Below are 11,086 nucleotides of genomic sequence, written 5' to 3' on the forward strand. Positions count from 1 at the left end.
TAGTTGGTACGATATCCGAAATATCACAGTATATTTTCACACAGGAAACTACTCACGAGGTTACTGAAAACTCTTCGACAGCCCACGACCGGTTTCGCCCTTGTTGGGGCTCATCAGGTAGGCGCAATCCCCGAGTTCCCGTCAACCTTATGTGTGCATGTAGAATATCATAGACGAGAGATTCAGTTGGATCCCTCGTGGAAACCAAAAACCGAATTGATTTGCATATAAGTGTATTTCTCGAAAACAGTGCAATTTGGGTTCAAGTAGAACATAAGGTTGGTGGAAACTTGGGGACTGCGCCTACCCGATGAACCACAAGGAGGGCGAAACCGGTCGAGGGCTGTCGAAGAGTTTTCAGCGCCCTGTGGGTAGTTTCCTTTATGAAAAGTGGACAAGATCTTTTAAGACATCATTCTGGCGCATGCAACTGTGAATCGAGATAACGGCATCAACTGTAGGGCTGTTATCGATCGAGTAGAAACTGGATCTACAATTCACCTTCGGTGTAAAGACACCGTCGGTTAGTTGATGAAAGAGAGTGTCGATTCGGGCTCGTTTCAAGCAATTATCACAACCTGTTAGTAAATTTTCACGGCCGGGAACGTAGGTGACAAGTCTCACCGTGGTGTGTGTGCGTGTGTGTGTGTGTGTGTGATACCGATTGCACTAAATATACACACCTCAGTTAAAACCGCTTACCTGTATCGTTTTGAAAATGGTGTAAACTATTTGTACAAGCTACTGGTGAGGTGCTTAGATTTCAGTATTCAAGGAAGTAGTCCGGTAATTCAGTCCCAGAGTCCTAGCCCGCAAGAAGCTTACCATGACTTGATACACTTCGCTTCATTGTTCACACTGGGTTCGGTGGGGTGGGGTCTTTCAGTGTTTCACTGGCTTTGCTATCATCCATATGTGTGACAGCCTCCCCAACTAAAACTTATTGCTCTTTTCAGTCTCCTTGTCAAAGGTATCAATGAGGGACCGACACCATAAGGATGCATGCTGTGTATGAGGCCAGGGAACCAGATGGTTGACAGCGAGGGCTGCAGCAGAGGTATTTTGCAGAGGCCTGCAGGTGTCGGTGGGTGAAAGTGCCGTCAAAACGAATACCAATATAACTGGAGTGTGTTATTATTCCATCAGCAGTTTTTTTAATGTTGAGAGCAAAGTGGATGGCTGGGGGTACGCACCTAAATTATATAGAGATGACGAAACAAAGACTGTTCCAGATCTTAGGAAAATGTCTCTGTTTCTAAGATATCAATACCGTAAGTCTTCATCTTAAAAGCAATACTGACAAGAGCATTCATAAATCAAACGAACGACCAAGGCCAACGACAGCTCATGATGGTCGATGGGACAATTTGCCTCTCTTGGTCTTTTGGGAGAGCGAGCGAATCGATAAATCGATAACTTTAGCTTGCCTGTGATAAGCCATTTCAAATATGCATAACTGTGTGCAACAAAGCGATCCGTGCACCGCCCAAAAAGTAAAGCCATTCGTAGTATTTTAGGAAAATAATTAAAACTGACGGCATTTGTTTTTTCGTTCTATTCTGTTCTATTTGGTAACTGCGATAGCTGAACGTAAAAAATGTTGAGACTACGATTGAAAAAAAATTCGGTACCCTTAAAAAAGATCGAATTTGGTCGACGACGGGACCATTCTCACATATGTGGGGTACCAAGACCTGGAATGCAAAAGTGGACTAATCTGTTGCCGTATCCGCAAAGTAGAGGTGCAGTATTTCGTGAACTGAGGTTTTCTATGACGGGAATTCTACCGGTGCAACAAGCCTCGAGTTGACGCGCGGTCAAATGATCCCGATTACCAAGTCGAGTTCAGCGTCAGATGGCAATCGGTGAGGGAAGTTCCATATGGTGATAACGATAACAAGGCGAATAAGATTGAGAACAAACTTTGAATGTGACTTCGCTATCATATCATATATAAAAACGTAGCGCGGACAAAACCGAAGTCCATTAGTGAAAGGCCAATGTAAAAGAGACTACTGCTCGAGACCCTGTATGGGAAACCTCGTGATGACAAAGAAAGCATAGGTGAAACGGTGAAACGCCATTCGGGAGCACAATTCAAATGCATGTTCTACATGTGGTTTGCGCATTAGAAATTCCAGTGTACATCCTGGCGGGCACTGGTCATGTGACCAAACCTAGGCTATGATTCCATGTCGCGAGCTGCCAAGTTGATCTCATCAGTCGGTTGGCTTCAACCATGTCTGGCAATATTCAACGGGAAAAATATGACATTTACACAAAAAAACATGTATTTTCTTTGTAGGCACTGACTTAGAAATTCCAGTGTACATCCTGGCGGGCACTGGTCATGTGACCAAACCTAGGCTATGATTCCATGTCGCGAGCTGCCAAGTTGATCTCATCAGTCGGTTGGCTTCAACCATGTCTGGCAATATTCAACGGGAAAAATATGACATTTACACAAAAAAACATGTATTTTCTTTGTTAGGCACTGACGGCTTTCTCGGTGCAACAGTATTGAAATCTGTGGTGGGTGAGGAACACGTATCCACTATTTTTTGGCATTTGTGAGCATTTGTGGAGATGACAGACAGTAGCAATCTTGGGGGACAAATACATGAACCTCTGATCAGTTGAACACGGGATGGAGGCAAGTGGTAGTGCGCAAAGATCAAATAGATGGTACATGATAAACCCTTACGATACAGGAGTCTGAACTGCTGTGGGGAATGTGTGAAAAGCTGGACACAGAAATTCCAGTAGGGTGACTCTTCAGGTTTCTTAAAGCAAGCGGAGTTCCTGCAATACCTAGAAATGATCGCTTTAGGTAAATAGGGTAGCGGAAGCTGCCAATAAGGAACAGGAATCAAAAAGTACGTTGAAAGATGAGCCCAGGAGTAAATTCGTTTGTTGTCGAGTTCGGTTGGGGTATTATCCTGGAAAAGTCGTTTGTGTGCGAATTTTAAGTGGAAATCTTCCGATTAGTTAACGCGGAGAGTCTACTTTCATGAAAATTACTTAGTCCAGAACCCCGTTACTTGGTACTGATCGACCGGTCGTGGACAAATGGCTTCACCTGGCCAGCTCCGCTTCGGGGATCCAGAAAAAAACGTTTACCAGAAACATCAGACTACATTCAAAACACGTTGCTCCTTTAATTATGAGTTCCTTCCTCAAGACCGATGGCCATTTAGTTTTATGACCCGATCATTCATAAGCTATCGGATTGTTCCGTCGGCAGGTAGTGAAAACAAACTCCGCGTCATGAGTCTTCCCGAAACTTCAGGCATTTCCGATCGTCACTTACGCGATCTTCCCAAGTTAGCGCGCCTCGTAAACATGGGAGCACGGCTAAGTCATCGTTACTACTTTTACTCGTGCGATTTGAAAAGAACCTATATATTCTAACTCACGGAATCAGCTAACCTCGCCCTCCCACACACACACACACACACACGTCGTAGCGATTCTGGTTTACCTTAAAAAGTTCTAAATCCCGTTACCGTGTCAATTGACTGGGGTTGTTAAGCGAGCTACCGTGCTCCAGGGGTTCCGCAGGCAAGCGGTTATTGTGACAAACTTTTTACGTGTGGCTTTTTATGCTTCTAGCCAGCTTTTTTTGTTAGTCTCTTTTGTATCTGACTGCCTGAAGTGGATTCTGAAATAGCACTGATTCATTTCAACCGCTTACCATGACCTGGGCATGCACAGGGTAATGCGAAATGCGACAGGAACCCTGGATAAAGTCGGAATGAATGGGATAACCAGTGCGGCTGGTTTAATTCGCGTACCGCATAAGTGACTACAAATTGGACGAAACAACTCACAAACGTACGTGAACCAATCGCTTCGTTTGCCCTACTTAGTAAGCATTTCCCCTAAGGTTGCAGTGAGGGGACATCCGGTTCCACGGACGCCTGGTTGCATGTCAGGCTTACTCCACGCATCAGGAGCCATCATCGAAATAGCCCAACATATATGGATATCCTGATGAGCACTGTCTTATGATTGTGCTTCAAGACACCTACCAGGTACGACTGTTAAGACAGCAAGCGTGGAAATTCACCTATTCCATGACTGTCTAGTATATGGTTCAGTTACGTATATCCAAGGTAATGGAATCCCAGGGGGCATTCACTCCAGTTCATTAGAGAAATTCTTGATAACAAGCACAGCCTGGGAGAAAGGTATGTTTCGAGAGGGTTTACCCAGTAGACGTGAAAGATGTTTCCTCCTGAGAGGGAAGAAAACTGTATAGCATTTTACTCAAATTCAAAGTAGACATAACTACAAGCCACCTACCACCTGCCTTTTATTCTGCAACACAGACGGGTTATCGCTCGTCCTTCCTAACCATGCTGATGGTGAGTGTCCTTTCAGCGCACTGTTTGATCTCCACGCACGGTAATATCCAGACATTTTGGTAGTTCTTCTCCACCGAATGCGATGAATCTTCAGGGATAAACTCGAGTGAGGCGTGATTTCAAAGCAGTTGAGAAGATGGAATATTTCCAATTATGCTAATCGATGGATGAAAGGCGATGGCTTATCTGTGCATTGCATGTCTAGAAATAAGTTGAATGATTCTGTGTTTCAGAACCGTACGTCGCGGTAAACGAACAAGCACGGCACCTTCTCTTTTATTTCTACTCACCGGGGACAACAGCTGGAAGAATCGATGCAGCAGTGCACTCGTCCCAGGGTGCATTAAGTGCACTGGCTAACTCTGATGCTGGTCCCGGACAAGGGCAATATTAGGCCGTACAGTTTAGCAGACGGACAAGCGAAAGACGAGGTCTAGCTAGCATTACTGATGTTGCTGTACTAACTACGGCTGCATGCAACGCACAAACGAGCACAGGAGCCATTATCGGTGTTCCCTGAAGGAAAAAAGACTATTGGAACCTACAGAAAAACCATCCTCCCTCAAATATTCAGTTCATTGGGTAACTTTTAGCCTTAAATGTACTTTTAATCCTTAGATAAATCCACTCTAATACGTTGTTCTCTTTTTCATGTTGGACTAACTCGTAAAGATGAACTTGAAAAAAGGTACGGGGCCTTTTAGCGTCTTCAGCGGCTCGTCATGCAGTGAACGAGTACACTGAGCCGAAAGTGTCTGCAGAACGGCCATTCTCAATAAGTACCACCAATTGATTTACGGTTAATTTCTATTTGCCGCTCAAAGGACCCCTGAGAAGGAATACGGCACTGTTAAGAACAGTGCAAACTAGTGTCGAAAAGCAAGACTTTGAAAAGTGCGAGAAATTCTTCATCATTATTCGGTATCAGATGGTACTTAGGTATATATTTAACTTAATTGTATCGATTTTTCGCTTTAAAGATCCCCTATACATTTGGACTGTGGTTCTTCACGGTATCGTGCCCTTATATCAGCTGCTTCACTAGAAGACATTGATACATTTTAAACTTTTGCAGCTTTACGGGCCACCCGTTGATTTGAGAATCAAATTAGTTTTTCGATTACCCTTCATCGGGAAGTGGCAAGAGTTATTCACCGAGTGTCTGATGGGTGAAAAAACCATATCGTTTCTGTCATGTATAACCCAAATACGTTCGCCTACAGAAAAATAGGTTTCCATCTCGAATCTCTTTGAATCAATATAAGAACTGATTATCGGGTCGGTAGCTGGCTCCATGGGGTCTGAACCCCTGGTAACTAATTAGTAGTGATCGGACTTCACTACCCCGCTACCTGAGTATCTAAAACCCTAAAAGATCCCGCTTTGTGAAATGGACCATTGTGAAACCCTTATGTCCTCAAACCATGTCAGTAGTACTCCGAAACACCTGAATCAACCCCTTTCTCACTGAACGCCGCCTTCTTCTACTCATAATTTTATAAGAGGTGACCCTCTGTCCGCTTCAATCCGTGAACTCTAGTCGGGCAAGCAGACACGCCCATCTTCGCAGTTACGTACGCAGATGAGCTTGGGTCACCTCACAGTTATGCCTGGTGCCTTATTCCAAACCGAAGTAGCACCCTGAATTTGTTGGTGTCCAACCCACGTTGCTTTGTCAACAAATACTTTACCAAAATTTCGTTCAAGCAAGCTCCGTCGTAATACATTCGGTGCACTGACGATAACGAATGGTCAGGCGCTAGATTTCAGCTGACTGAAACGAACCGCTATTTTCGAGAAATACTTTCAGTTGCGCATCAAGTTTCGCCCATTGAAATCAAACTATTCGACAGCCCAGGAAGCGCGCTCAGTTGTAGAATACCATAAACGAGAGATTCAGTTAAGTGTCTCGTGTAAACCAAATTGATTTGCGAATGAGCGTATTTCTCAAAAATAGTCCAATTCGGGTTCAAGTAGATCATAAGGTTGACGGAAACTCGGGGACTGCGCCTACTTGATGGGCCCCAAGAAGGGCGAAACCGGTCATGGGCTGTCGAAGAGTTTTCAGCAACCTTGTGAGTAGAACCGCTATTTTGTTCGCACCGAGAATATATCTCACTAATGAGCGCTGGTTATGACGATCACCAATGCAAATACGGCTCTGGTTCTTCATTTGCTAGATCGGAAGCACAAGTTGAGTACCCTCAGAAACAGTTCTCGATCGGATCCATTTGGAGGGTTTATTAGTTACTTGCACTTCCTCAGCATAGAAATCATCATTTAGGAGTTATGTCGATTGAAACCAGATCAATCAATGGAGAGCTGTACTGAAAGTTTGAAACGTAGGGAAGATCATCAAAGCGGGCTAGACATAACGACGTCCTGCACAATAAAACCAGTTTGTTGAAATGCAAAACGCGTTTTACGCTACACGCCCTTGGCGAGAACGGAGAGTTTGCTTTCTCTATTTCCGATACCCATAACAAGTTGATTGAAACAACTGTCTAATCACACCGGGCTTGGTCGATTATTTTATGGGAGTAGGGAATGCACTGCTCATGCTGGCTTAAAGACAAGTGTAAGACGGTGTGCTTCACACGGTTGGGTATACCGTCTTTCCTACTTGGATTTATACATGTACCTAAGGTTGTCTTAATGGCACGAAGTGACTTTCAGTAATGGTTCTAAGCAGCAGGAAACGCAAGAGACATGTTTTGGCAAATTAAATCACGCACCCCCTTGAATAAAGTTGTATTTCTAGGTGGCGTACAAATGAGTGTATTTGGCTAATTCAGTAGAATTTCGGCTGAATCGGAACATGAGGTTGATGGAGAGCTGATGAGCCTGAGTAGAAAGGACGAAAACGGTCTCACACTGCTGAAGAGTTTTCGGAAATCTTATGTGTAATTTACTTTCAAGAAAACAAACTGCAGTATTTCGAACATGTCACTGCCAACTGATTCATGAGGCGGACTTTGTTTGTGCAGCACGTTTAGTTGAAGAATACGACCGTGAAAAACAAATTGTTGTGCAAAAAATGATAATCCTTCAGTTGAGAAATCCTTTCGGTGCCATGTCTAACGAAACAAGCACGAGGGGTGAGATACTGTCAGGTAGCTCAAGTCTAGACAGAAACAATCGAGACGCTGTGTTTGGGTTCGAATTACGGACCTTGTGTTCAGTAAGTTCACGCCTTAACCTTTGATCTGTCTCCAGATCATCTTAGTAAGTGAAGAAAGACTGATTATTTATACTGAAACTTCGTGCACCATAAGGTAAGTATTGAACAACCATATAGTCTACAGGAATCAAGATTTCATGGGCTAAACATGTGGTGTTCGGTGTGGGTGTTCCGTAACAAACCGTACCACATTTAACACCTTTATGATGTCTGTTTGCAGGTCTTGTTGACACAAATAACAGCGGACTCTTCATTATATTTGGACATATCAAGGTCAGATTCCTCACCATCCAGACACCTGATCAGCCATTGTGATAAGGTTCCTAAGAGACCTAGGGGACAAACAATTGGACAGACAGTCGTGAACTTTCAAGGACTACTACAGAGCCTTCACAACTTCGTGCACCATAAGGTAAGTATTGAACAACCATATAGTCTACAGGAATCAAGATTTCATGGGCTAAACATGTGGTGTTCAGTGTGGGTGTTCCGTAACAAACCGTACCACATTTAACACCTTTATGATGTCTGTTTGCAGGTCTTGTTGACACAAATAACAGCGGACTCTTCATTATATTTGGACATATCAAGGTCAGATTCCTCACCATCCAGACACCTGATCAGCCATTGTGATAAGGTTCCTAAGAGACCTAGGGGACAAACAATTGGACAGACAGTCGTGAACATTCAAGGACTACCACAGAGCCTTCACAAAGGAAACCACCCACAAGGTTGCTGAAAACGCTTCGACAGCCTTTCAGCAACCTTGTGAGTAGTTTCCTTTATGAAAATATACTGCAATATCTCGAATATCGTGCCAACTGAATCATGAGGCGGCCTGTGTGCAGCACATTCAGTTGTAGAATATCATAAACGAGAAATTCAGTTGAGTTTCCCGTGAAAACCAAATTGATTTGCAAAGGAGTGTATTTGTCGAGAAGTTCATTCAGTTTTAACACTAGAAAGTCGTGGTCTCAAGTTTGTTGATGGATGTTCATTCGGCTGAACGATAGTTTCAGTGAATTTTGATGTAAATCTTTACACATTTTTTGGGAGTTCGCTAGGATGCGATGAGTGCCATGTCTCAGAGGTGATCAAGTGAACCGCTTAGAGGCGAAATCATCAGCATGGTCAGTTTGTATCTCCTTTTTGACTGGACTGGTGTTCTATTCTCAGATCTGCGACCTTGCAAGCTTCGACGATGTGAAAGCTGTATTTGGGTGGGTCAGATGGGGGAATATTTAAAACCATCCATAATTTTTACTGTTCACACTAACTAAAGTAAATTTTCGGTGTGATTGTGGTGCTTTCTTTCTGGTAGAATTCCAGTTCGGACCTTTCTCAAAAACCATTCCAGTGAAAGCACGATTTGGAAACGCCATGGAATACATTACCCTGAGATTGTCCGCTCGATCCTTCTGGATGGATTTGAGTCAGACGAGTTACCTCTATCGGATGCAGTTAGGCTCCTGCCTCCTTACTATGATCTACATTCTGTTGTCAAAATTACCTGTCGCAAGCAAGTGCGCAGACAATCAGATCACGATTGCAGTACACGTGACAGACGAATAGAAGTCTATTTGGCGTAGGCAGACTAGCTATGCCTGACCATTCGCATAAGCCAACAAAAATTTCGGGAGTGACGAGCTTTACGAATGTTGAAAATGTTGCGAGCAGACGCGTGTGGGAGGAATTGGCTACGGCCAGCGGAATTCAGCTGCAGAGGATGGCGCGTCACACTCCTTCGTGTGTGCACTGGTCTCAGAAAAAAATATGTAAATTGGTCTAAGTTGGATTCGTGACAGTCGTTTACAGTAACCAATGCATAATACAAAACAAATTATAATTTCATTAGTACGTCAGGGGTGTTTCTGGAACAGAGTGCAGTTTGAGTGGAGGTAACGATTTGTTGCCTGTCTTTTCCAAAGTATGATGACTGACCTGATTACCGACTGAGCACGCTGAGAGCTGTTGATACAATCTCATACATCAGCTGGTTAGTCTTTGTAACATAGATGGCGTGAAATATGGAAGAGCAATAGGAAAGTGAGTCACAGAGGTACACAGGCCCCCAAATGACGATCCTCTCCCTCATTCGACGAAAAACTATGGTTTCTACTGAGGCATCGCAACTATTCCCCTGCACCACAGATTTTGTTGGCTTTTGTGAAGCGTTCCCGATGGGTGAGAACTGAATTCCGTTCATACACATGGGAGCCCCTTAAAACGGTATGGAAAACTTCAGAAACTGGGTTTCTTTTCTACTGCTCAAGTTGGAGGTGAATTCCTGGAAAAAAACAATACATCGACCACTGGTAAAACGTTACTCGTTGCTTCAAGCAATGCTTCAGTTACTTTTGTTTTTACGATATTCCATCATTCATACTTCAAAACCATGATGCATTCGCTTTTGAAAATATAAAGAGGAACGCCCTTTGCCGCGAAGTCACTCTTCCGAGGGTCCCTTCTAGTCGCATCCAGGGCCGCCTTCGCTCGGCCTCGGTCTTCGGTGCGGCCAACTTATCGCGATCGTTCTCCAGTCCAGCCGCCTCGGCAACCTCCTCGAAGTCCTCTAGGAATGTCCGCACATCCCCATCCTCAAAAGGCTGTGGCCACGGGCATCCCTATCGATCGTTCTCCAGTCCAGCCGCCTCGGCAACCTCCTCGAAGTCCTCTAGGAATGTCCGCACATCCCCATCCTCAAAAGGCTGTGGCCACGGGATCTTCATCCCTATCTTGGTCATGGCACCAAACGGTCATGTTCCACCGGCTTCTTTTTCATTTATACACCATCAAGCTCTGATTTGTGCAGCATACTCAAGAAACGCCATGCTAAACACTTAATCCATGCAAGAAATATAAATTTCATTTCATGACGCCCATGTCTGAACTCCATTTGTTCATTCAGTTAGCACAACTAATTTATCGACCCTAATTCACTCTCTTCATACCTCCTATTTTGCACCTAGTTTCATGCACATAGTTCACCAACTGTATTGTTAGCCTTGTCCACTGCGTCGTTGCGAGAGATATCAAATGTAGTTATGTTGTTGTCGGTGCTATTGCACTCTCATGCTTTGTTTCACAGGAAACAGGTTAAGCAGAAATAGACAAGTTAGAATTGTGTTGGGAAGTATCGATCAATGTGCCGCAGGTCGAAGGAATCACTACCTGTCGTTCGGTGTAGGCGTCTGAAACTGGAAAATACAATAGGTCATCATTTTTGATGACCTTTGATCTTCCTCCAGGGTTTTTGTTTCTTAAGCTCCACTGTGACATCGGGCTGCAAGTGCCCGTTGTCAAGGCGGTCACGTGAGATCTTGATGATCGCTCGATTGAATGAAGAGTTGACGCACACATATGCAGGCGGTCGGGGGCAGAAACGGTCACGTTTGCTCAGTTCATGAACAGCTTGTTTACTGTATATTGTTCAGTAGAGTTGTGAACACGGAATTTAGAACACTACGCGACTCGAAGGATATAGAAGGGCTACATGAATTATTTTCAGCTACCTATACATGTGAAGCAAACCGAGGGG

This window comes from Opisthorchis viverrini, assembly GCF_000715545.1.
Source record: "Opisthorchis viverrini unplaced genomic scaffold opera_v5_187, whole genome shotgun sequence".
Lineage (NCBI taxonomy): Eukaryota > Metazoa > Platyhelminthes > Trematoda > Opisthorchiida > Opisthorchiidae > Opisthorchis > Opisthorchis viverrini.